Source organism: Vidua macroura, chromosome 8 (assembly GCF_024509145.1).
Source record: "Vidua macroura isolate BioBank_ID:100142 chromosome 8, ASM2450914v1, whole genome shotgun sequence".
Taxonomy (NCBI): domain Eukaryota; kingdom Metazoa; phylum Chordata; class Aves; order Passeriformes; family Viduidae; genus Vidua; species Vidua macroura.
This window is the reverse complement of record NC_071578.1, coordinates 23,891,123-23,916,009: the sequence shown is the minus strand read 5'-3', so window position 1 is coordinate 23,916,009 and position 24,887 is coordinate 23,891,123.

Below are 24,887 nucleotides of genomic sequence, written 5' to 3'. Positions count from 1 at the left end.
GATATTTCACTAGATCCTAAACCTTATTTAAAAATGCATCAACCATCACTGATTGGAAAGGATTTCTTGGATGTTACACGATTCACTACAGGAGTAAAAATTACCTGCTCTGTCCTCCGCTACAGAACTAAAATGCATAAACAAGTGAAGGAAGCTAAAGGTATTCCAGAAAGAGTGACCACCTATGTGAGCCTTGAGAAGGGCAAGTTCTTTTAAAGAATGAGTCATTCCCTGTGGAGTAACTTAATTTCTATTGACACATACAGGAGAAATTAGGTTGAAAGTGATTTTGTCTGTCTAAGAACAACTTTGCTTTTTTTACTGGATACCTAATACCCATAGAAATATGCCCTGCTCCATAAAGGGAAGGGCAGAGCCACTGTACTGAAGCCAGGAAACTTCATCTTTGTAGGCAATGTAGACTTCAGTGTATCTTAAATTATTAGAACCAAAAATAACATGTAACAAGTGTAAGGCCATCTCCTACTCTCATAATACACTACTGCCTCCAACAGTCTAGCTGTGGAGATCCATTACTACTCATTGCCTGGACATTTCCCTAGCAGCCTATATTCTCTTTAAAATATTCTAACATTAGCCAGGCTGAATGTTAATGATCACGTGAAACCAAATGGAAGTGAAGAATTGAAAGTTGCTAAATAAGAATTCTCTGCTTTATAGAAAGAAGGGGGAGAAGAAGAAATCAATACAGCAAAACAACCTTTTAAGCCAAAGACATCATTTTAAAGCTGAAATTATTTCTAATACCACTGACAGCCTCAGCTTGTCATCAGCAGGAAGGCTTACATACACTGGGAGTGAAGATGTGAATTGAATGTAAGGAAAACATACAATATCTGAGCAGGAGGTCTGTCTGTGGTGGATCTATATTCATGTTTTGCTTACTGTGTTTTCCCATAAAACACACCTAAATGGATAAAGAGGGTTTGTGCTGCTTGTCCTACAACAGGCAGTTGACAGGAACAAGCATAAACCAACATAAACTCTTCAACAATATTCTCACCGCTTTGCTGTAATACAGGATAGAATTTCACAAAAATTGGTCTAACTAGGAGCGAACAAATTAGCCAATTGCATAGTGGTCAAATTTGCTACCACAGGCATTAACTGCAGTCCTACTTATTTATGAGAAACAGGCTTCCCAGGTAAAGCCATAACAACCCAAGCTCACGCCTCCTGCAGCATTTGATCACCCACGTTGTTAGAGCAGCACAGCAGGCACCACGAGTTCCTGGCCAGCCACTACCTCCATTTCTCATAGTCACATTATCTTCTGTGTGGCTGGAAAAAGGCTGGATCCCGGTTGTTCTGAAACCTATCAACAACATTGGGGAAGGCAAAAGGAATTCCAGCTCTTCTTCCTTTCCCAGATCTATTTTTCTTCCTTTTCAGGAGAGAAACTAAGCTTTCCAGGCTGCCAGTACAAACATCAAGTTGCTAAAAACCTGCCAACATTGTCTCCAACTATAGTATCAGTGATGTAACTGCCATCCATGAGGGTTTGGGGCGCTGGTTTGGTTCTCCTTTGGCTTTTTTTTTTTTTTTTTTCCCCAACAGAAAACCTTTGGAGCCCATAAAAGTGGAAGAGATTTGGGGCAAAGGGCAAGCAACTCCCAAGAAAAGTTATGAATGGAACTATGCTACAGAGAGCCTTGCCTTTCCACTCCTTGTACAGGAGAAATCATTCAGATGTTGTAAAAACTGATCCATTATCTTTTGTAGGTTTCTTAAAATAATCTAAAACCAGAATTTTATGCCATACTAAGATCACAGATTTACTTCATCCCAGAGTGCACAAAATATTCACGGTACATATACACAGCAACTCACTTCTTTCCTGAAACAAAGTTTTCATTGATCCTTTGCCACAGACTCAATTATTGTTTCTAATCATGATTAACGTTTATTTAAGGTATTGTGAACTGTAAACAATGCAAACAATAAAAGCATCTGTCCATGCTGACATGAATGTAATTGGCAGGTTAGATACCTATATCAACTGGTCCCAAAGGCGTTCTTCTTAAATTCAGAAAGCCCAAAGTAAATTTAAATTACAATTTACAGAATAATCTTGAAATCAGCCACTTTTCAAGGTAGTGTTATCTTGTGTAGATAAAACTCACAATCTGTCAATTCAATCCTAGGAAATTCTTCATTGTTTTAAAATATAATCCTAAAGACATTGATTTTTAAAGCTTCTTTCTTTATTTAATGCAGTGGATTATTCAAAATTCCTGGTCCTCCTTGCACCCATGGGGAAAAATAATCCTCCTCTTGTAATGTAGCAATCATAGATACATATGTAAAAAGAGCAGAAATCAAGGCACTTTGAAACAACACTTAAAAAAAATACTTGACTATGGGATATTTAGGGGATTTCAAGTCAGGTTTTCCATAGCCTCACTGTAAAAATCAGCGACCTTTTCCTTCTCCTCTTCCCCATCCCAAACTCTGAGGAAAACGGCCACGAAATGCACTCAGCTAGCCTCAAAGTCACACGTGCTCCACTGCAGATCTTGCTTTCAATGTCTCTTTTGTTTGATGGCTGGTGTTTCAACATCCTCAGCTTGGAACAGAGAAAGGTCAGAGCGAGTCTTCTGGCATTCACAAACCTGCACTAGGCCCCGCCAAGAGAAGATTGATGCCATAGTACATTTTCCCCAGTCAAGAGAAGGAAGTGAAGCTCTGAATCCACAACCAACTATGTTCGTCAGAGGTATTTGTTTCCCAAAGGTGTTTACCTTTGTTCCATTCCTTTGTGAAACTTTTCTGCTGGTGCTAGTAGCATTTTTGAGTTACCCACTGTGCCATGTTACTGCCCCAGTATCATAACCTGAACAGGTTCCCACCAGTAAGTCATTTTAGCCATACATTCCAGCATACAGCCTTTTTTTTTATATTCCCCTCCAGATTTTGCTTCACCCCTATGTTATCCCCAGTACCCTCCCACCTGCTGCCCTCGCCTTTCCTCCCTTGCGTGGGGAGGAGAAAAGCTTGCACCAGTGTGCAAGGCCAAGGTCCGTTCCACAGCTAGAGAGAAGCTGTTGCTAAAGATTCCTTAAAAGCTTTGGCACTTCACGGCAGTTGGAACTACTCAACCAGAGCTGGAGCCAAAGCTTTGCCACAGCATTAATGGGCTTTTGCCCTTTTAAATTTTATAAGCCTGTCGCCTTTCTGATGCGCGCAGTTTTATTCAGAGCCCTAAATGGCCATTTCATATTTAAAAGAAAGCTTGCATAGGTAGCACCCTAAAACTACCCCAGGTCATTCATCACCCCAGCTCTCCTACTGTCTCTTAGGAAACCTTTGATAGAGCATTTGTTCAGGCTGCCAAGTTAAATCCTCTTCTCTCGTGTCAATGCATTGAAAAAAGCAGTCAGAACACCAGCTTCACTCAGGCCTGCTGAAGTAAATGGAGAAAACCAATTCCTCTGGCACTACAGAGCCATTAAGCCGTTTGCAGATTATTAACTGAAGCACAAAAATACACACGGTGCACAATCGGACGACAGAGCAGAGCTATGACTCGAGTTTGCTTCGGTCTCGATAAACTGACGATACAGCCGCAATTTGCATCAACTCATGCAGCTGCCGGGCTGGTGAGCGGGACCCCGGCAACCCCCGACAAAAGCGGCGATGCGGGGGTCCCGCCGCCACGGCCGGGCAGGTTCCACCTTTAGCAAGGACGGTGCTGGGGGCTGCACTCGAAGGGGCACCCCCGAGGCGCCGCCCCGCGTCTCTCATCGCAGCCTCCGAGGCGGCACCGAAATTAAACTTTGCACGTGCAAAACAAAGTTTACAGTGTAAAACCCCGATTATAGTAACAACTTCCTCCCCCTGTCTCAGGCGGCCGTACTCTTTCCCCGCTACCGCGCCAGCCCAGAATGCTATCCCGAGCCCCGCGGGGGGGTTGGGGGGGGGGGGGGGAAACAAGAGCGTGGCTGGATGGCTCCTATTTTTATGTTTACATTCCTGAAGTGTCTTTTAACTGGCTGCCATTCTCCCTCTCCCCGCGAGCAGCTCCGCCGGCCGCCCCTGCAAGCGCTTCCCCCGCTCCCCTCGCACAAAGGCGGGCGAGCTCCGGCCGGGTCGGGCCGGGCAGGGCACCCCCTGTCCTCTGCCCCCGCGCCCCCTCCCCTCCGCCCGGCGGCTTCCTGGACAGATGCACGGGGGGAGGGAGGGGGGCTGCTCCTTCCTCCTGCCTGGCGAGAGAGGCCCAGGTCCCAACTGGCTCTCAAAACCCAGACGCCAGGAATTTACACCCAGGCAAGCTTCCCGGAGCCCCAAGAACAGGCGCAAGGTTCCCCACGCGTCTCCCGAGCCCCGCACGGACGGCCGGGCACGCACGCCCCGAGCCGCAGCCCCGGCCCCGCTGCGGGGCTCCTGCCCGCCCCGACGGCGCTCGCCCCGGCCGGGGACAGCCGCCGCCCCGGTCCCCGCAGCCCCCTTTGTGCTTGCGGCGGCTCCGACGCCCGCCCGCCTCCCGCCGCGGCTGCTCCAAGTTCGCCCCGGGCCGGGTCCCCCCGCGACCCCGCGGCCGGCCCGGGAAGGGCATTGCCCGGGTAGAGCCGCTTCCCCGCCGCCGGGCCCGGCTCCGCGGCTGCTCGCTCGCCCTCGCCCCGCGCCCTCGGCGGGGACAGTCTGCCCCTTTAAGAAGTCTCCACACATTTTCTCTCCTTGTAGAATAAATATGTTGTTGGTTTTTTTTTCTTTTTTCTCCCTGTACACCTATTTCCCCAGCGTGGCCGCTCCATTGTTTCTGCTCCGCCGAGACGCAACCCCTGCCCGGCCGCGAACGGGGAGGTGCGAGCAGGGAGCGCAAATAGACGCGAAACTTACCTACAGATTGCAAAGCAGCCTTGCAGCAGCAAAATAATAAGGAAGAAGGCAGGCAAAATCCTCTTTCCCAACTGATTTGCAGCTCTACTCGGGTATTTTTAAATCTATAATTTTGTTTATTCCCCTCCTTTCTTCCTTCTCCCCCTGCTTTCTTTTTTCTTCCTTCCCCCCCTCCCTTTTTTTTCCCCCTTGCCCACAGACAGTGAAAAGGAGCTCAATGTTAGTGGGTGAGTAAGTGAATCAACTAGCAGAGAGCACAGCAAGTTGAAGTGTCAAATTACATTGGCTATTCTATTACCAAAGGGCCATGCTTTGTGGCTGCTGGCAAAATCTGTCCCAGATTCCTATCTGAAAGGGAGCTGCCTCCTACAGGGATGTTCTTCCCTTCGCCCTCTCCCTTCCCCTCTCCCCCCGCAACACACACACACACACCCTCCCCAAATCACACCAAGTTAAAAATCTGAGATACGAGTTAAAATACAAATATTGTCTTACAGTGTCTTTTAAGGCGGGGATTCTCGCTTTAGTCCTCCTGAATACCAAGCACTCGGAAACCCTTCCACTCTGGAAACTGAAAGCTGGAGAATATGTATACTCCCTTCGGTGTTTTTGTATTATTAAATAGGGGAAAACCACCCTGGACCCAACAGACTCCCCAAGCATGAAGTGTCTCCGTCTCTGTCGTCTTCACGAGAGAATTCTTACGGGCATGGAAGGAACTACCGGGCGGGCAGGGGGATTACACGGGAACGCCGAGACATCCTGCTGCTCCGTTATTGCACTTTAGCCCCCCCACCCCCTCCATTTATTGCCACCACCCCCACCCTCGGGGCCGCTGTTATTTTCAGAGCCCGGAGCTTCCGCCACCCAGGTAGGAGCGGGGTTCTCCCGGGGGTCCCCGCTCAGCCGGGGAAGCCGGGCGGGCGGCGGTGCCCGGCGGGGCGGGCCCAGGAGGCGGCCCCGCCACGGGGGGGGGGGGGGGGGCGGTCAGGGGCCGGGGCCCCCCCGCCGCCCGGAGCGCGGCCCCCGGCGCTAACAATAGGGCGTGTTTTTGTGCTGTTTTTCTTCCCCTGTGCTCCTTAGGAAATCCAGCCCGATTTCCAGGGAGAAAATAAGAAGAAACCGTCCTTGTCTGACGAGCCCCAATCTGCTAGAAAACATCTCCCTCGACTTCTCTTCCCCTTGATAAAACACTTCCAGGACAATCAATATTTTATGATGAGTTGTTAATAAGCCTAATATATTCATCCCTGCTCCAACGGGGCTTGTTAGATTATGCAATTAAGATAAGCAATTTAAACAGCACTGTGTAGCTTCTCGCTGGTCACATTCGTCTTGTTGTTGGAGGAGGAGAACGATCGGGACTGTAAAGGGATGTCGGATCGCTCGGGGAAGGGGGAAGATTGTCTAATTTTTTCTTGTTTTTCTCAGCTGCGTGCAGGCGGAACGGAGCGCTACCGCGGCTGTCCGCGCCGATGCCCCCGCGGGGCCGCCCCCGTCCGCCGCCGCTGGACGCGCTGATTTGCGCGGGGCTAAGCCGTCCGCCCCCCGAGGGCAGTGCCCCCGGCGCGGCCCCCTCCGCGCTCATTTACGGCTTCGTGGCTTCCCCAGAAAAAAGACCCCTCTCTTGCTGCCCCTGTCCCTGTGCCTCCGGCCGCCCCCCAGCGCCTCGCGGCGCGGGGGGTCCTGCGGCCGCTGCGGCCGCCCCCAGTGCGGAGACAGAGCGGCGGCCGCCCGGGCCGGCAGCGCGGCGGAGGGAGCCCCGGGCGGGCAGTGCCCCGGCGGGGATGGCCAGCCGGTGGCGGGCGGCGCGTCCCGCCGCTCCGGCGCGCTCCGGCTCCGCGTTTTGCGAGCGGCCGCGGTGTCAGCCGGGGAGCGCCGAATAACAAAGGCAAGTTTGAGAGCAGCCGCCGCCGCCGCACAGGCTGCGGTGACGTCAGGGAACAATGCCGCTGCCAGCCCGCCCGCCCGCCGCCCCTTAAAGGCGCACGGGGCTCTGCCGGGGGCCCCCGCCGCCGGCCCGGGGGATAGAGGGGAGGGGGTGCCTGTGCTGGGCCCCCCGCCCTGCAGCCGCCGGCGGGTCCCTCTGGCATTGCCCGCCCGGACTGGGAGCGGAGGAGATTCTCCGTCTCACGGCTCTTTCCCTCCCTCCCGCGCGGCCTCCGCCGCCCTAATCGCTGCCTTCAGCTGCCCGGAAGACGCGGCGGCCGCCGGGGCGGGAGCGCTCGGGCCCCGCCGGCCCGGGCCGCAGCTCCCCGCGGGGCTGGGCGGGCCGCGCGGCCTAAGGGCCCGCTGCCCCGGTCGCACGTACGAGCCCTTTGATCCACCTGGGGAGCGTGTTCGCCCAAGGTCCGGCGCCTCGGGGGCCAGGACCTGAGCGCTTCCAGCCGGTTCGGCTTCTGCTCCCGCAGTGACCCCTCGCTTCTCCCCTTCACGGTGCGCTGCCCTCCTCCCCGAGCCACGCCAGCCCCGTGATTGTAACCTGTACTCCCCAGGCTTAAACAGTGGATACTGTCCAGTCAGTGCATCCCATTTCACTCCTGCACACCATTAGATGTCTCATTGAAACAGGCGCAGAAAAAGCCCAGCCTTTTAGGTAACCAAAAAGGGCACTGTAGCAATACAGTAATCTCCTGATAATCAGATACATCAGGACATCATACCTTAAGAATTCATTTGCAATGAATACCTTTTTAAGGTATCAAATTTAAGGTGTCAAAACTTCTGTCTTGGACATGGGCAAAGTCAAAGCAGTAGTTTTTGATGCTTTATTGCTTGAAACCATCTTATGGAAATAGAAGATTAGAAAATTAAATCTTTGTTGCAGCAGCACCATTACAAGGTTACAAGGCCTGTACACTTAAGCACAACTTCCACTGATACCATCCAGGCTGAAAACAAATTGGTAAACAGAGATTTACATTTTCAGGCTTTTTGTAGTTTTCCTGTGGAGTATCTTCCACCTGAGCACATCCTGCAGGATTTACCAGCTGCATCACCCTGCCTTCTTTCAGTAACCAAGTTGCCTGATCAATACAGTGTGTGGCTAGGAAAATAAAGGTCTTGCAGGTAATCACTGTAGTGATTTAGCAGGTGCCATTGTGCCCTCTGAACCTGCCTCTACTAAATTGGGCTTTGCCACACACTGTTCAGAGGCACCAAAGGGGTTGGAAGTGCTACCTATCCACAGGGGATGTGCAAACCTAGCAGCCTTTGCCACTTGCAGTCATTGGAGCTCAGCCAGCATTGCAGTGACAGCACGTGTTAAGTGGTGTCACAGCCAGATCCCGACTTCTACACCTGCCCACACAGGGCTCTTCACTTCTACAGTGGCAGGAGACATTTCCTGTTTCCTCCATAGGATGTGTTAGTCACCCATGAATTTTTCCCCCTAAAGTGGCTGCAGCAGTCCGTTTATCTACTGTATTTATCAGTTTGTAAATTAAATTAATTCCATGAGGATTAGGACAACCTTAGTTTTCTCTGACCTGTACTGATACAATTTGTGAATTAAGAAAGGTGCCACTAATGCATGTTGATGTGCTTTTTTCAGCCAGGGACCAGGCTAATCCACTACAAAGAACTTTTATAGCTGTTCCAATTCACTGTCAATTGCCTGCTGTGGCATAAAGGGTGGACTGGTCAGTTGGACTGAAAAAAAGAGTTTGGAGGATACACATATGGCAGGGTCGGCTTAGGGTATTCAGTGTTGCCCCAAGAACACCCCTCTTAAACAAAGTCCTCAATTAGGCCAATCAGCCTAATTATCCAACTCAGTTGCAATGTCAGAGCAAAGCAAAAACAGTATTCACAAAATGACAAAGGATTGGGCCCTTTTTGTTTGTTCTAAGAGACCAGGTTGCTCTTCCTGTTCTTGACAATTCTGACACCAAGAGATCTTGGAAGAGCTTTTGATACAGAGGCTGCACAAGCCTCAGTGCCTGATCTGGGATCCTGGCTTAACAGTGCTCTGCTGCTGCAGTAGCAAAGCCATCAGCAAGCATGCAGACAGTTATCCACATTATTCCATGCTCTGTGGTGGGCCTGTCCACGAGGGATTAGACCAAATCTGCTAACCTCATTTCTGTTATATAACCTAAGACAGATCTGAACTCTATTCTCCAGAGGATTGTATGGTAAACCAGAATATCACCTCCCCCTAGCCCTCTTCAGCTGCAGTTCAAATTAGGTTTTGCTGCTGTCATAATTTATCCTGTACCATAATGAAAATGGAATTGATTGAGATGGCATGTAGACATTGTGTCTAGACATACCCAGGTTACTTGTGTATACAAATTTTGTCAGGTAACTGCTATCAATGCAGCTCTTTTTGCAGCACAGGATTTAGCACAGACCACGGAGGCCAAAAGTGGGGAGTGCATACTTAGATCCTAAGTCTACACTGAGCTATTGGGTGCTACAGCCACTAGTAACGGGGCTCCCTAGGTTAAGAGCTCACTCAAGCCAGCCCAACAGGGACTGCAGGTGTACAATATACACAAAAAACTGCCTGGGATCAGTGCTGATTTTGAAATGGGCTGACATCAGCATTGCTTTTCTGGTGGGTGTTTGCTACACTCACACCCCTGGCACCACACCAGCTGATTCTCCCCAGGTACACATGTTTAAAAGAATTCTGAGCCCTCATGGAACTACTCATCAATCAGCACAAGTCTCTGATCTGCTCCTCTGTCATAACCCATGGGTTTAGCTTAAGCAAATGCTTACTCTGATCAATAGTTGTGTTGAAGTTTAGCAAGTCTTTTAGCAACAGCAAAGGATGCCAGGAATACTACTGGATGCAGTAAAATTACACCTATGTGAAAGTGAGATTAACTTTCAGTGAGGCTGCAGTCAGGCTGTACACATTACTCCACACATATGAGAAACTGATACTATGTCCATTTTTGTCTTTTCGTTAATAGTATGGGAAAGAAAACAGGGTTTATTTGGATTCATAAATTAGAGATGAAATTACTATGCAAAGACATTAAAGAAATTTGCAGTTATGCAACGGGAGTCCTAGAGGAAAAAGTAAACAACTTCATTGAGAAAAACAAGTTGAAAACAATTACAAGACATGAAGAGGGAAATAGCTGGAGGTTTGGACTTTTTTCCTCTTCACTTTTCCTTTTGAGGCCTGACAACATTTGCATATTGTCTTAAATTTCATGCCTAGGTCCTTCTCAACCTATGCTGCCTAAGTCACAGAGTAATTTGTGACTCTCATGAGGGACTGGATTCCTCTGAAGAAGCTGCCACATGACGGGCAAGACAAGGAGCATCAATGAGACATTTTTTGGTCACTAAGGATACACATGTTGTCTTTTATGGGATTTTACATTGACACATTGTTTTTACAGCCATTCTTTCTAAACCAGACTGCTACTCACACCAGTCTTCTGCAAACTGTTCTCTGTACTCCAAGCCCAAAACTCACTAGGAGCTCTCTGGGGTGCCACAGTAAGGCAACACAGACAACTCAACAAGCTTCTAGTCTTGCAAACACAAGCCCCATGTAACTCTGACTGCTGAGCAACTTTGCACCCACGCCTCAGGTATGCATGGGGTATACCCTGAGAAGGATCAGAGCTACAGTTTGTAGTGTTGTCCTCAGCTCTCACACACACACCATGCTGGATTATACAGGGAGGTTTGATCAGTCTGACAAAGAGAATAAAGCCATTAAAAATTACATAGGAAGATAACACTGAACACCAGGATGTATGCCTCTAAGAGGCAAAAATTACAGCTTAAAAACAAGGGAAGGAAAGGATAGGAAGAGAAGGTATGCCATGTATAGCATACTGAAAAGGAACTTGATGTATATGAGCTGAGGAAATGGAGCATTGTAAACATGCTGTTTATATAGTGCCAAAAGGATGCTTTTATGGGGATATAAACATTAGGTACCCCACAGGATGCAAGGTAACCTTCTTAAGAAGATAAAGACTCTGCCCTGTTAGAGCCAAATCCAAGTCCAAATTCAAGAACCAAGCATGTATCTGCTTTGAGAAATCTCAAATCAGAATTTGTTCTGGGCTGAAGTCACTTGACTCATCCAACCTTGTCCTTAAAGCAAATAATTTCTAGGCATCCCAACTGAGATTGGTAAGTAGGGACTGTAGTCACTTATGTTGTTTTTGAATGCTTTTCAAACTACACTATTACAGTTTCAGGAGGAAAAGTGAAAAAGAAAACAAAATCTTATCCAAGTTGAAACTCAGGGGAATGTATTCAAGCAGAATATAATTAGCAAACTGGAGAATGGTCAGCACGAAATGTGCAGCATCATAACAAAAAAAAAAAAAAAATCCAAAATACCTAAGACCACAACCATCAGGACTTTATTTTTAATCTGCTCCATCCAAAGCAAAATTCGATAACCTTATGTAACCCCAGACATGCCTGTAACTACCTTGAGAGCACTTCACTTGGTGTGTTAACTGAGATGTCCGTGGTATGGATTTCCATTTCATAGACAACAGAGGAAATACTACTCCATCTTTCTATCATCTGACTTCCTACTGCCAGATTTTGTCAGGAAGCAGGTCTTCTTTCAGCCTCACTAAATTTTAATGGAGAAGCTTAATGAGATTTAAAGAACAACAAATTAAACCATGTGTAAAACATGAAAGTCGCAATCAAAGTTGGACTTCTGTTTTTCCCCTTGCTTTCAGTTTTTGTGTGTTACAGTCAGGGGAGACAGATGACAAAAACCACCAGCACCAAGCAGAAAACTTGGGTTCAGCTCTGGTCTGAGCATCCGTGAGAGATTTTAGTCTAAACTGGCTAGGCTGACAATGTGAAAGGAGAGCAAACAACTAAAATAAGATGTTACTCTCAAGACAGTGAGAGCTGCTTCCTACAGACAGAGCTTGCCAGGGCACTATAATGCTTTGTAACACAGCTAGTCATGCTAAATAAAATGTAGCCTTAAACACACTTAGGACTGGATTCTCAATGGGTCCTCCAACTTAGCAAGCAGCATAATCTATTTTTTCCCTAACCAACTGCATTTAATACCACAAGGGATAGTTAATACAATTTCCAAAAAAGAAAAAATAAATCCATAAAATATTAATAAATAACCAAAAGTTATTTACATACATAAATGTTCTGGAGCATGGGATTTTATTCACTAACTGCCATATTGGTCATAAAACATGCTTGAGAGCCCAAAGCGTTACTTTATTGCATTTAGCAGCAACAATTAGCCTCTCCATTTTTCACTGCCCTAACAAAGAGTATGGTTTTCTACTGTCTAAGAAGAGATGAAAAACCAAACCAAAACAAACCCCACTCTCTTCCTTGAGGCTGTACTCTCCAGAGGCATATGTATATGCAAGTGGCACGAAAGGCCGCAAAGGCTTGATCTGTGGTCCATGAAGTGAAGGAAACAAAACAAAAACCGCAGCAGATTATTTTCTTTCCTATTCTGGGGGACTACTTAGGGCAGAAGGAGCAGTGAAGAATTTCGTAATAAGGCTCTCTCGCTGAAGTACCACAGGCAACAAATTCCTCACAGCTGAATAGGAGAATAAGTGCAAAACTGAGCACAACAGGAAGAGGTGTGGTCCCTAATGCATCATTTGCTGTATTTTATTGTATGTGAGCCAAGAAAAGTAGAAGGCCACTGAATTTCCTAGAGAACAGAAGAGCCCAGAGAACCATGGAATTAGCAGGCTTTCTAATGCTAGGGATATTTATGTTAAATACTTTCTATAATAAAGGAAGCATGTGTTTTGCAAGAAAAAGCATTCATGAGCTGAAATTCCCCTCATCATAATTCAAAGATTAATTAAGATAAATAATATAATTAAGTAATTTGGAAACACTTTTTTTCCCCAGTAGTAGACATTCAGCTTGACATAACAGCCAAGGGGCATGTCATGAGGACTCCAGTCATGCTGACACTTGTAACTGGAGGAAGAGTGCAAATACAAGAGAAATTTGAAAATTCTATTCAGGTGAACTACAGATGTGATAGAGGATACAGCTGCAATTATCCAATAGGTAATCAAGAACTGTCAGTGTTTTACTAATTACAGAAGCTAGAGCATCCTGAAAACATTGCTGAAAGTATGTCTTGTATTTTCATTTCACTAGAACTCTAATTTGGACAGCTTATTGACCTACTTTCCATATGCCACTGCTTTCAGCATAGTAACCCCCCCTCCTCAAACACTCCTGGCTATTTCAAATAAGTGCAAGAAGAAGAAAGACTGTAGTGCAGATGTTGCTTGTGCATACAATCAATGCATCCCTCCCCCACTAAAGTTTAATAAGGATTGTTAGTACATCATTGTAGCTGGTAATTGTGTAGGTACACATGGTAATTGCATGTATTTGCACTAATTATGTAAATGCACAATAATTAAAGCTCCAGGGTTTTCATGGTAAATTTTTAAGACACTCATGGATTTGTCATGGCAAAAGTGTCAGTCATGTAACCTAGTGAGAAAAGGGAGGAGGAGGAAGTTCAGGAGAACATAGTTCTTAAATAAAATGCAGATATTTATATATAAATAAGTGGATAGAGGACATTATATCATCAAACACAGCTGTCGTGCCCAGGCACACTTTTTTCCAGAGTCTTTTATCAGACTTGAAAAATAAAACCTAGAAAAAACCCCAAAACACATGGAGGTTAAAACTAAAGATCAAGTACACCCCCACTTTATCCACCTAACATCTCAGCCTTTTCATTTAACCAGTGAAAGACAGAAGTGAATTTGTGCTCTTTTTGCTGTTATTGTGATCACTTCCTAATATTACCAGTTTTCTCCCTCTCCCACAGGCCTTATCACCCTCCAGTGAACATGTCAGTGGAAATATCTTGGCACTGCTTGATTTTGGATCGATCTCCCAGCACGGTGTGCAGTATTAGCGCTAGCATCATACACTGGAAATTCAAGTTGCTTTTGGTTTGGGGTTTTCCCCTTTTTATGCCCTCCCTTAAGACTTCAGGCATTCTCCTCACCCTCAAACCTTCAGATACAAACTTGCAGGTTCTCTCTGGGGAGTACCCAGGCCCTCCAGCAAGCACTTTCCTGGCACAACAGGCAGGAGCTGCCTGTCTGTCCCCACCAGCCCATGCTGCAGCCCCCAGCTGAGCCTTTGCTGCCATGCCTCGTGGACCTTTAGGCTCTGGGAAGGCTAACTACACATTAATGACTTCAAGCATATGAAGGAAATGCAGCTGTGGAAACACACGAGGTACATCTCCTACGAAACCAGCAGAGCGGGACGTGCATGTTCCAGCTGTTTAGCTGGTTTCAATCACCTCTGCAGCAAACCTGAGCAGCTCCCTAGAACAATCCCATTGTCCTTATGCCAGGACCACAAGGGGCTGTTCAAGAAGCACAGCAAGGTAACATAAGGTACTGTGAAGTCAGAGCACCACTAAGCACTTCACACTAAAAAGCCTTCCCTTTCAAATCACAGTGGCTGAGATCTTAATCACTTAAGTCAAGTACTGAGTTTTTTAGCCATTGAAAATTGTCCACATTCATAAGACTTAGACCACTTATAAAGCATCAAGCTGATTGCACTTAATGCAGAAATAACCTGTATGCCATCACCCCCATTTGATTGTGAGTGTGCATGTTGGTTCCACAGCACAGCAGCAGCCTCACAGCTGCCCACCTTCACTCATGGGCCCCTCAACAGAGAATCAGCACAAGAGTTTTAAGCCACTAAAACTTGAGAGCTTAAGCCAAGGCATAAAAGAGAGCTTCCTCGTGATTTACAACAAAACCACGAGAAGATTTATCAGACTCAAACCCACACATTGCTACTTATTTAAATCTAACCCCATATACATGGGTCAAAAAGCTCTCTGTCCACATCTCCCATTACTGTGCCCAGCACAATGCAAGCTGCACTTCTTACCTGGAGGACTGAGGACAGGCCCCTGGGGTAACAGAAGATCCCAAACCACAGCCTTGAGACACTTGTAAAGCTGTACTCCAAACCTTCCTCCAAGGTTCCCGGGGGCGTACCCAGCTGCTTTCAGGAGGGCTTTTAGTACAGCTGTTTCAAATTGGCTCCTCAGCCACAGCTGGGGCAATAATGAGCTCTCTCTTTAATACTTCCTGAGCTAGAGGAGTTGTCAGGAATGCTGTTATTTTTTTAAAAGCTTATTTTTGAATGTCCAATCTGCTAATTGTTTTCTGCTTTAAAAAAAAACAAAAGTCACTAAACAAATAACACAAACAGCAACTTAATTCAAACAACCCCTTCTCCCTGCAAATGCACCAGTCCTATTTCTGAGAAGTGGATTAATAAATGTTTCTGCACTTAATTAACATAACAGAAAAAAATTAGCAAAACTACATTTGATACTGATACTCTTTCACTTTTAAAGCTAAAATTAAAGAAAAAAATGTAGGTATGTGATAACAATGTGTCAAATCTAATAAAAATATTTTAAACACAGCTTTTAATTCATGGGGTTCAATCTAACAAGAAAAGCTGTTGGGGACAGAGTAATTTCACCTTTGTTTTTAACAACAGTCATATCTTCAAGGCTTTTTTCCCCCTATGTTAATAAAAATTCCTATACTTGTGCTTGACGGGGATTAAAGATGGTAAGGTGTCATTTTAAAATTTTCAATTTGCAGTAATATTTTATAATTAAGTTAGAATCTTTCAGGAGCAGAAGATTTCACACAAATGCAGTATTTCTGAAAAAAAGAGAAGCATTGCTAAAATGGTGATCTGCTGTATGAATTTGCTTTAATTTTTCAGTAAATTCATCTGTTCTTCAGATAATGGATGATGGATGTCTAAAACCATGGAATATGGGGTTTGAGGGCATAAATGGAAAGCAGACGAGGTGGGTTACAGCTGGAGCACATTTTCTGTGTGTCTGTAGGGAATTTATTTCAGCTTGTCTTTGTTGTACAGCAGCATTGCCAGGTTAGGTTAAAGCTTTAACTTGTGCTAACGCAGGACCAAAGGTCTTTCGGATGTTTATGTCTAGTGGTAACTTGTATGATAAACACTTGCTTCCAGCAAAAGGACGACCCCAGCTGAGTAAGCCTGCCATCCAGTAAGGTCCCCTGGACCCAGTGCTGCCCAAATCTATTTGCATAGACAGGAAAAACCTCATGCCTCTGTGTGGGGAAGATTTACATTTCACAAGGAGAAAAATTAATTTGCCTCTGCTCGAGGGATTTTTTTAAGATCTAGTGAATTGAAGGCATTTATGATATCTGTTAATATTTTCCATATATGTCCTTTTGATATCTCATACTCCAGCTGTGAGCTGCAGCACTGGTGATGCCAGGCCTGGTGCATACACACAGCTCTTCTTTTCGCATTGCCTAAATGTCAGTGTTGCTTTTCCATTATGTTTCAAAGATCTTTTTACCAGCAAGGTCAGTACCAGCATCTCCATTTTACAGGTGGGAAAACTGTTATCATCAAGAGGTGAAATGACTCAAAAAGTGATATGACCACAGTCACTTAGAAAACCAATAGAAGGAGGCAATGTAGATGGTTTAGTGCTAGTCCTACTCTCTCTTTACTGCTCCAGTGCAAGCACCTTTTTTTTTTTGTGAAGCATCTCTCTGGTCAGGGCCTAATTTATGAAAACAGTTTTGGTTAATCAGATTAGCAAAAGCAGTTTGATGGTACAACTGACATTCACATTTCTTAGCAAGAAAACTTGCACTCTACTTGTCTGAAAATCATGTTCACAGTGTCTCAAATTGACAGCTTGGACATGAAAATGTCTGCAGTTAGCAAACAGTTTATTTGGAAATTAAACTTCTGTGCGATTCTTTTGGCCTGTCTGAAAAATATGAATAAACATCGTTAAATACAAGTAGATCTACTAAATTCAAATATATGCATATCAATGAGCCTCACAGGTGGTGGTTGTGAAATGAACTGGTTGCTCTGAGATACTCACCTGAGAAATGCTGACACAGCAGGTTATTAGCAGGGACTGTTGGAATATATGAACCATGTCTGTTTCAAACCTGTCCACAGCGAAGCCGCCCTTTACAGGATATTTGCAACCCAAAGACCCAGCAACAGAAGATACTTTCACGAATCCAGGCATCAGGATTTACTCAAAAATCAGTGGCAGATGCTTGACCAGAACCTGCACCTGAACCTGTTTCTGAAAGGGAAACTGCATTGTCAAGTGCCTTGTTCCAACAAGTCAGCAACAGTGTCTGCATATTTTAAATGGCTGTGTTGAGTCATCGTCATTTCAGTGGAACTTAAACCACCGAAGTATGTTGTTCGTACTAACCTCTTACAAACAGCTGTGGAGCTTTCCCCTTGCAGGGCAGGCACAGCCCCATAAATTCATCCCTGGTGTGAGCCAAAGCTGGGCAGTTATTTTCTAGTTGCTGTATCACAATATATGGCAAAAAAAGAGAAGTGTACTAGCAGTAGTTTGTTTGCTATGCTTGTTCTTTTAAGGAAGAATAATAGCACTATTGTTCCAAGCAAAATTACACGTGTTCCACTTTCCCTTCCCCTTGAAAATTTGAAAACAGAAAGGTAATCATTTAAGTAATAATTTCTTTAGCTGTGGGGTTTTATTTCATTTAATCTCTATACATGCACATTTTTCCAGTATACACACTGAAACAGCAGCCATTTGATTTCCTGTTAGTGATTGTACATTTTCTGTGAGTGTTTTGTTTTAAACAGTGGCTCATGCAGCAAGTTTGACCTAAATTAATGGCTTCCTGACTTTTGATGAAATTCTTTTTGTGAATGCTACTTTTCTGTATTTTTTATTTTCTTTTGGCAACTGGCATGCAGCAGTTATACCCTATCAAAATAGTCCCAAGCTGTAGAGTGGCTTCAAGACCACTTCTTACTACATTTTTAAAAATCTGAAATATTCCCAAAACTTGGAAGCACCTATAGCATACATTGTATGGCTGCTACTATGGGTTTTGTTTAAATACTGAATCAAACATGTGGATGGAAACAAAGGACCAAAGTTATTTATATTCACACTCCATAATTTTATGTGATGGGAAGAGTGGAGGTTACCAGTGACTCCTCCAACCTTACATTTTACAATACCTTAGTAGGACTTGAGATTAGTGGGATACAAGGTACCCTCATCAAAGTCCTGATATCACAAGGCACTTTACTAAAGGAAATCTTAATGAGAAGAAAGTAGCATGAATTCTCATGCTGCCTGTACTGCTTCATCATTTCCACAGGTGAGAGAAATCCCAGTTATGGGCGATCCTTGCTAATGCAGCCCATCCTCTTTTCAGTGTTGCTTCTCTGTGTGATATTTTAAAATCAGTCCTTGGGGACTAAAGGGAGACTTTGTCTGGCCCTACAGAGCAGGGAAGAGACAAGCAGAGCAACCATCTCTCTCTGTCACAAATGATGGAGGTGGGAAAAAGTAAAAAAGTGATAAAAACAATCTCTTAGCCTGATATGAAACATCCATTCTCTCTTGTTTTAAATTGAACTAGAGGAAAGGGTAGAGAGAAATGACTGATCTCTTAAAATATATGAACAATCTTTTTGCTGTTTTATAGCAATGTGGAAGACACATCTTGCCAGAGCTGAATTCATGTAATTCATGAAATATTTAGACATCTGTAGTGAGATTATTTTTCATGTTTTAATTTGAAAACCCTGTGCTTCTCAGTCTTTTTTGCTGTTGAGTCTACTGAAGAAGGTAGCAATTTCTCTGGGGAAAATGTATGCGGAAAAACCTGGCAGTCTGGCCCAACAGTCCTTAAATTTCAAGTATTATAAAACATATGTAGCAAGAAGGCTGTTGCTTTCTTTTCAAGGAAGATGAACAATGAATCCCACTGGGCATTGATGGGAGTAGAGTCAAACTTTTCTCCATTTCAGTGGTTTTATTCTGCTTTTGTGACATGAAGTTAAGACCCAAGCTGTACAAAATGCTCAACAGGGAAACTCATGCAGCCCAGTGCCTTCTCTGAGGGCCATTTACATACAATTTGTTGCAAGATTAGAATCAGGGGCTCTTTGCTTCCTGTCTCTCTCCTTCAATTTTATATTTCTGTTGTTATGTTTTTCCTGGTACATTTTAAATGGGTGTCCACATCCTTAATTGTTTGGCTGCCAAAAACCAGTGATGAAGAGTTTGACTTCAGGGCAAGATGCAGGCTCATAGGAAAAGTGGTAATAGTTTATGAGATATGTAAGGACCCATTTCTGCAAGACTGAGTCAAGTCCTAAATGATCTAAGAGTACAGCAAAGCCATGGGACATTCACAGTGAAAATGTAGCATCCAACTTCAGCTGTCCTCCTTTGGCAGAAGTCAGAGCATTTATGAATATCAGTCAAGTAAGGCAAGATCTGCCCTTTTTAAATGGTCTTTAACCATTCAGAAGTGGTGCTTGATAACACAGAGGGCAGACTTCTGCTCTCCTGGAACAATGCTTCAAGATAAAGCTGCTCCTCTGAAGTCAGTGGAGCTCCTTTGAGTCTGGCTGTCAAGTGGTGTATGTCTAATCTAGGTCTGTACATCTTAGTTTGATGGTAAGATTTCTACTTCAGGATTTGTTTTCATTCAAAGTGTGACTAGAAAACAGTTGGCACATTGAAGATTTCTCATGCATATTTAAAAACCCATGCTTTTCATCAAAATATTCAACAGTAATATCAATATTGCAATACTTAGTATACCATAACATTGGAATCCAAAGAAATTGAAATGAGTCAGCATGAAATGTTTTCCTCATATCAGAATAAATTAGAGTATTGAAATAATGCATTTCTGCTCTCTGCCTTTGAAAATGTCATTGAAATCACCACATTCTCACAAAAGATTTGGATTTCCCTTTCCAACTGAGAAGTGTATGTTGTACACTCTCCATCAGGTGATATGACTGAGGGGCAGAAGGAAAGGATAAACTGGGCAGTCGAGATTTACACAGGAGTAAGAGAGAGAAGGCAAGTGCTACGTGGGGTGTGCTAGTGGGTGTTAATTCACATGTACCTGCTTAGAGGGATCTGTGGGCAGCTCGGAACATTGTGATGTGTCCAATTTCTTTCTGTATGAGTAAAGAATATGAATACTTGAAAAGCTGAAGCCTGCGCTGGAGTAGAAAAGCCAGCCCTACTACAAAGAAATTCTTGTGCCTCTAATTACCCTTCTTCACCTATAGGTGGAATTTCCACTCCAACAGCTTTAGCAAGGAGCCTGTCAGCCTGGGAGGAGATTTCTGTTTGTCTTTGTACAGCAAACACTGGCTCTGTTGTGCAGCGCCAGTTCTGATTCTAATGATTTCCTGAATTCATTCTCTTTTGTACCTCAGGGAAGGAAGAAGTGATCCTCTTGAAAATTCAGATAATTGCTTTTATTTGATTTTTATTAAACCTCATTCAAGAATAATATGATGGCTTTTTTTACACATTGTTCATCACTGTGGCATTTTAAAATTTGCTTTTCTAAAAGAAAGAATTTACTAAGTCAAATATTTAATTCTATTATTTTTGCTGAAGGAAAACTGGGAGCTCTTTTTGAGGTTTGTTTTGATTTCAAACACTTTTGTAATATTGGTATCTATCTACTGTCTCTACTTCCTCTCTTTAATAGCCCAGGCTCCTTGCCCAGCCCCAGCCAGCAGCCCATGCTGTGGTTTATTGCGTGTGCATCTGGAGCTGGCTGGGCCGGGCTGCTGCTGAGGAGAGGCAGTGCAAGGGACGCTCTTTCTCCCCTGCTGTGGCTCACATCGCCTGGGAGACGCTGATAGCGGCTCTGGGGAAACTGCAGGCTCCAGCTCCATCAGGAGATAAGCACGGGGTCAGGCACAGAGCTGCCATGGGGGTTATTCCACCACAGAGCAGGAGAAAAGCCTCCCTCTCTGGCTTTGGCTTAGTCATGGGCTCTGGGGTGACCACTCAGTCTTCCTGCTGGAGAGCAGGCACTGTGGCAAAGTCCTGTTCCTCGCTTCCTTCCTCCCTCCCTCCCTCCCTCCATCCCTCCAGCCATCCCTATAAATCTCTTCTGTGGCTGATGTTACAGGTATTACTCTCATTGTATACACAGGGTGACTGATGAAGAGAAGCAAAATGTTCTGCACTTAGGAGAAATAAAAGTAGACAAAATTCAGGACTGACCACTTCATGTTGCTTACATACAGTAAAGTATATGGGTCTGGGAAATTTAATCTATTTACCTCTGTGCTGCCAGTGTGGCATCACCCACCGTCCTTTAATAAGTCACACACAGAGCTACTTGATATGTAGTTTTATGAGTGCTATTATTTTAAGAGTTGGTCATTTAAAGGTAAGTGTTTAGGAACATGAGATTTTCATATACTTTTAAAGCAAGTTTTCCCCTTTTTTCCATTTTATCACAGGAAATGACATCTCAAAACACTGTGAAGACTTTGTAAAAGGCTCTTTTTACTCGCAAAAAGTTTTTAACAAGAATCCAGTCATCTTAGTTAATCCCTTTAAACTGTGTCAATATTTACTTTTAAGTGGAGTTTCAAATACTCGATGAGCTGCACTCTTTAAGTTTAATCAGGACAGTTCCCATTGACTGGGAATTACAGCTGAATACTGCTGGGGTTTACCTTGGATGCTCATAGTTACAACTGGTAATGGCAGTAAGGATGATGGGATGTCTGTTGTTAGCATATGCATCTGTCTATGAGTAAGTGGGTCCCCCAGGACTGCTTTTAGTCTGCTGGGCTCCTGTCACATCTGTGATGTTCTCTACCCCCCACAAGGTTTCCAGAAGGGCCCATGGTCATTAAAATAATCAGTGTGGGACTTACAAAACAGCATGTTCACTCTTGTCTGTTCATCCATGTCTTTTTGGGAGAAACGTGACAATTTGGCAACAGCTTGGCCCCTGCTCAGAAGGGTGACAGAGAGAACCAGTCACAACCCCCAGCACCTTGTAGAGGGTTATGTGCCCTGAACGAGCAGCTGGTCCCCATCCACAGGGCACAGTTTTGTTACTGAAAGCCTGTAAATACAGACAGGACTTCAACAGCTCTTAGAGGATAATAATAATAACAGCTCTTAGAGGGCAGCTACATTTGCTTCAGCATAGGTGTCTTTGACAGAGCTAAAGACTCTTATTAAGTACTGCAGCCACTTCGCATGGTTATCTGCAACCTATAATTTGTGAGAGAAACATATTTTTAATGCTACTGGCACATTGACTTCTGTTTTCTAATTTTGATGGAGTAATGGCAACAGACTTTGCACTGCAGGACAGAATGCAGGCAGATGGAGCACCATTGCATTATATAGCTACCCTATTTCTCCTTCCCTTTCTTGAGGCAAGGGACAGGTTATTTCATACCACACAGGACAGCTTGCCCTTGCTCTTCTCTGGTAGCAGATGTATTTGGATCAGAGGAGAATTTGCTTGGTCCAAGATGTGGTTGACATTACATTCCTTAAGTTATCTGGTCAATGTGTCCTACTCACATTCTCAGTATTACTAAGAGATTTCTGTTCCATTTATGGCTGGATTTTCCTTTGGTTTTTCTGTAACATGGAACAGAAAACAGTTGCTGTCTGTAATGGCTGGGAAGTTTAATTCAGTTAGTCCTCTGTTGCTGCAGTGACACAGGTATTCAGAGTACTCTGATGCCCTTCTTGTCTGTCTGTGATAAATCATAAATCCCCAGCCTTGTTTTGGTTTGGTTTGTTTTTTTTAAACTATAGTTCTTATTTATCCTGGGGAGCATGAGGAAGCATTTCCATAGTGGAGGATGTGGAGTCATCATGCTGAGGAGCCTCCTGTCATTAAATATCCCCCACACCATTGCGGGAATCACTTTGGATGACTTGGGTGTCCCCTTCCAGTCCCACATCCCCATGTAGGGGAGATGCTTTCTCTCTGGTAACATGGTCACAGAGAAAGGCCTTGCCTCACTCTTGTGATCTTTGGTGGGGGGGGGCACCACAGGGATATAGAGAAGGCAATTGAAATAATTAAAATCTTGCCTGGCTCCTCAGGATAAGGCCTGGCCTCGGACACCATGTTCTTTGTCATTTCCCTGACCATGTCTAACTTGGTTGCACACTGTTTGCTCTTAGTTCTAGTGAAGCAAACTGAAAATTATAAAGCTATGGCAAAGATCAGAAGACAGAAAAAGGTAATTAAATATAAACAGTGAAGTGAAAGAATGTGACTGGAGAGCAGTGAGTGCTAAATGGTGTGTTTCACAAGAATTTGAGTGTGAGCTTCTCCAGGAACCACACATGTCTCTGCAACACAGCTCTTAAGTCTCCAGCTAGTCACCCTTTTCCTTCCAGATTAATACTCATTTTAGGACACCTCAGCTTCTGGTTACTGCTGGCTCTGAGGTGTTTATTTTCTGAGAGTCTGACCTTCACATCGTGTAATAAATTGCTGGGATATGTGGGGCATACAGAGAATTGCTGGGTACATTTCAACTAAAAAAAGCAGACTGGATCAATCTCTCTGCATAAACATATTTCATTGAATGAGTAGGAAAAGAAGATATAGATGATTTTTCTGGGATTTTTCCCCACAAAGAGGGGGGAAAAAAGTGTTAACACCCTCTCTTGCTTTTAATTTCCTTTCTGGTAGAAGTTTTCTAAAATGTAACATTTTCAGAAATATTTTAAGCTTAAATAACTTTAAAATATATCTGGATCTGAAATTTAGCTAAATCAGAAATGCAAAACCTTTTCTCATTGCTTTCTCCTGATGTTACAGATTCCTCATATTACCATGTTCCAGTATTTTGGGATGCTGAGTCACCCCACAGAGTGACTCTGGAGCCCCTATCCGCTGTCACAGCTGTGTCAGTTCATACCATATTGAGATTTCTACTGCTTTGCAGTAGAGATGGGCAAAGGCACTGCTTCTTTGCTTGGTCTCCTTGGAATCACTCAAAAATAAACTAGCACATATCAGATGAACCCTACATGTTTTGTCTCTCCAATTCTTCGCCATCTGGAACAGTTTCCGTAGGGCTCAAGAGTTTTTTCCTGAAGACCACCCCCCACCAGGCTACTGAAGTATGCTTGTCTCTTCCTCTCTCCTCTCCAAAAACTTCCTTTTGAGCATTATGAGTCAGTTTCACACTTCCTTATTATTGTCTGGTCTCATGGTTGGTCAGAGGACTGACCCATGTCAAAGTCGCTTTGTTGTCCTTTAACAGTGCTTGAATAGATGACAATCCATTCCAGTGGATCCCCAGCCATGTTGGCATTTAGGAGAGCAGAACAGCTCTGCAGCAAAATCTCTCCATCATCCCCATTTATCCTGTTCTGGTTTCCTTTGCTGTTTTGGTGCATATGAATCATATTTCTTGTGAAGGAAACTGAACCAGAAGCTCTGCTTGAGGTACATGCCAATGGTGCTTCAATCCCTTTAGAGAGAAAAGAGATCCATGGCCTACACTTAAACCACATGGATTTGGGATGGCCAGTCCAGTAAATCAAACTAAATGCAGTCTGAAGTAAAATGCCAAATCACATGCACTCTAAATGTGACTGTGAGCCCTCACAGCCAGCTGCACTGTCCTACTGCTCTGCTCTTACTGTGCCTAATGGCTCACTAATGTAGGCAAAGTCAGAGGCGCATAAAAGGTACAGCAGTTTTATATCATCAGCTTCCTAAAATCAATGAGTTCATAAGTTTCTGAGATCATTTAAGCTCCTGACTTATGTCTTCAGGCAGCCAGCAATATACAAATCGTATAGTCTACGGTACCTGCAGAGCTGAATTTGTTAGAAGGCGTTACAATAATTAATGGATTTGTAAGTGATAAAAAGATGGGGAGAGCAGAGCGATGATCTATCAGTATTTCACCTATTGGGAGCTATGATTAAGTCCTTGAAGCTTTGAGATGTGGTCAGGCTGCAGAGCAGTTAAGGATAACAAGTGAAGACTGTTATCAGGTCCAATTACTCTCTAAAGGAAATTAAGAGAGGCAGAATATAATTACTTGAACTGGAATGTAGCCAGGGTGTTGGGATGATCATTTGCTATATGACCATTAATGACTGTGGTAGAAAACTGTGGATTTAATGCCATGAGGTAAATATTCAG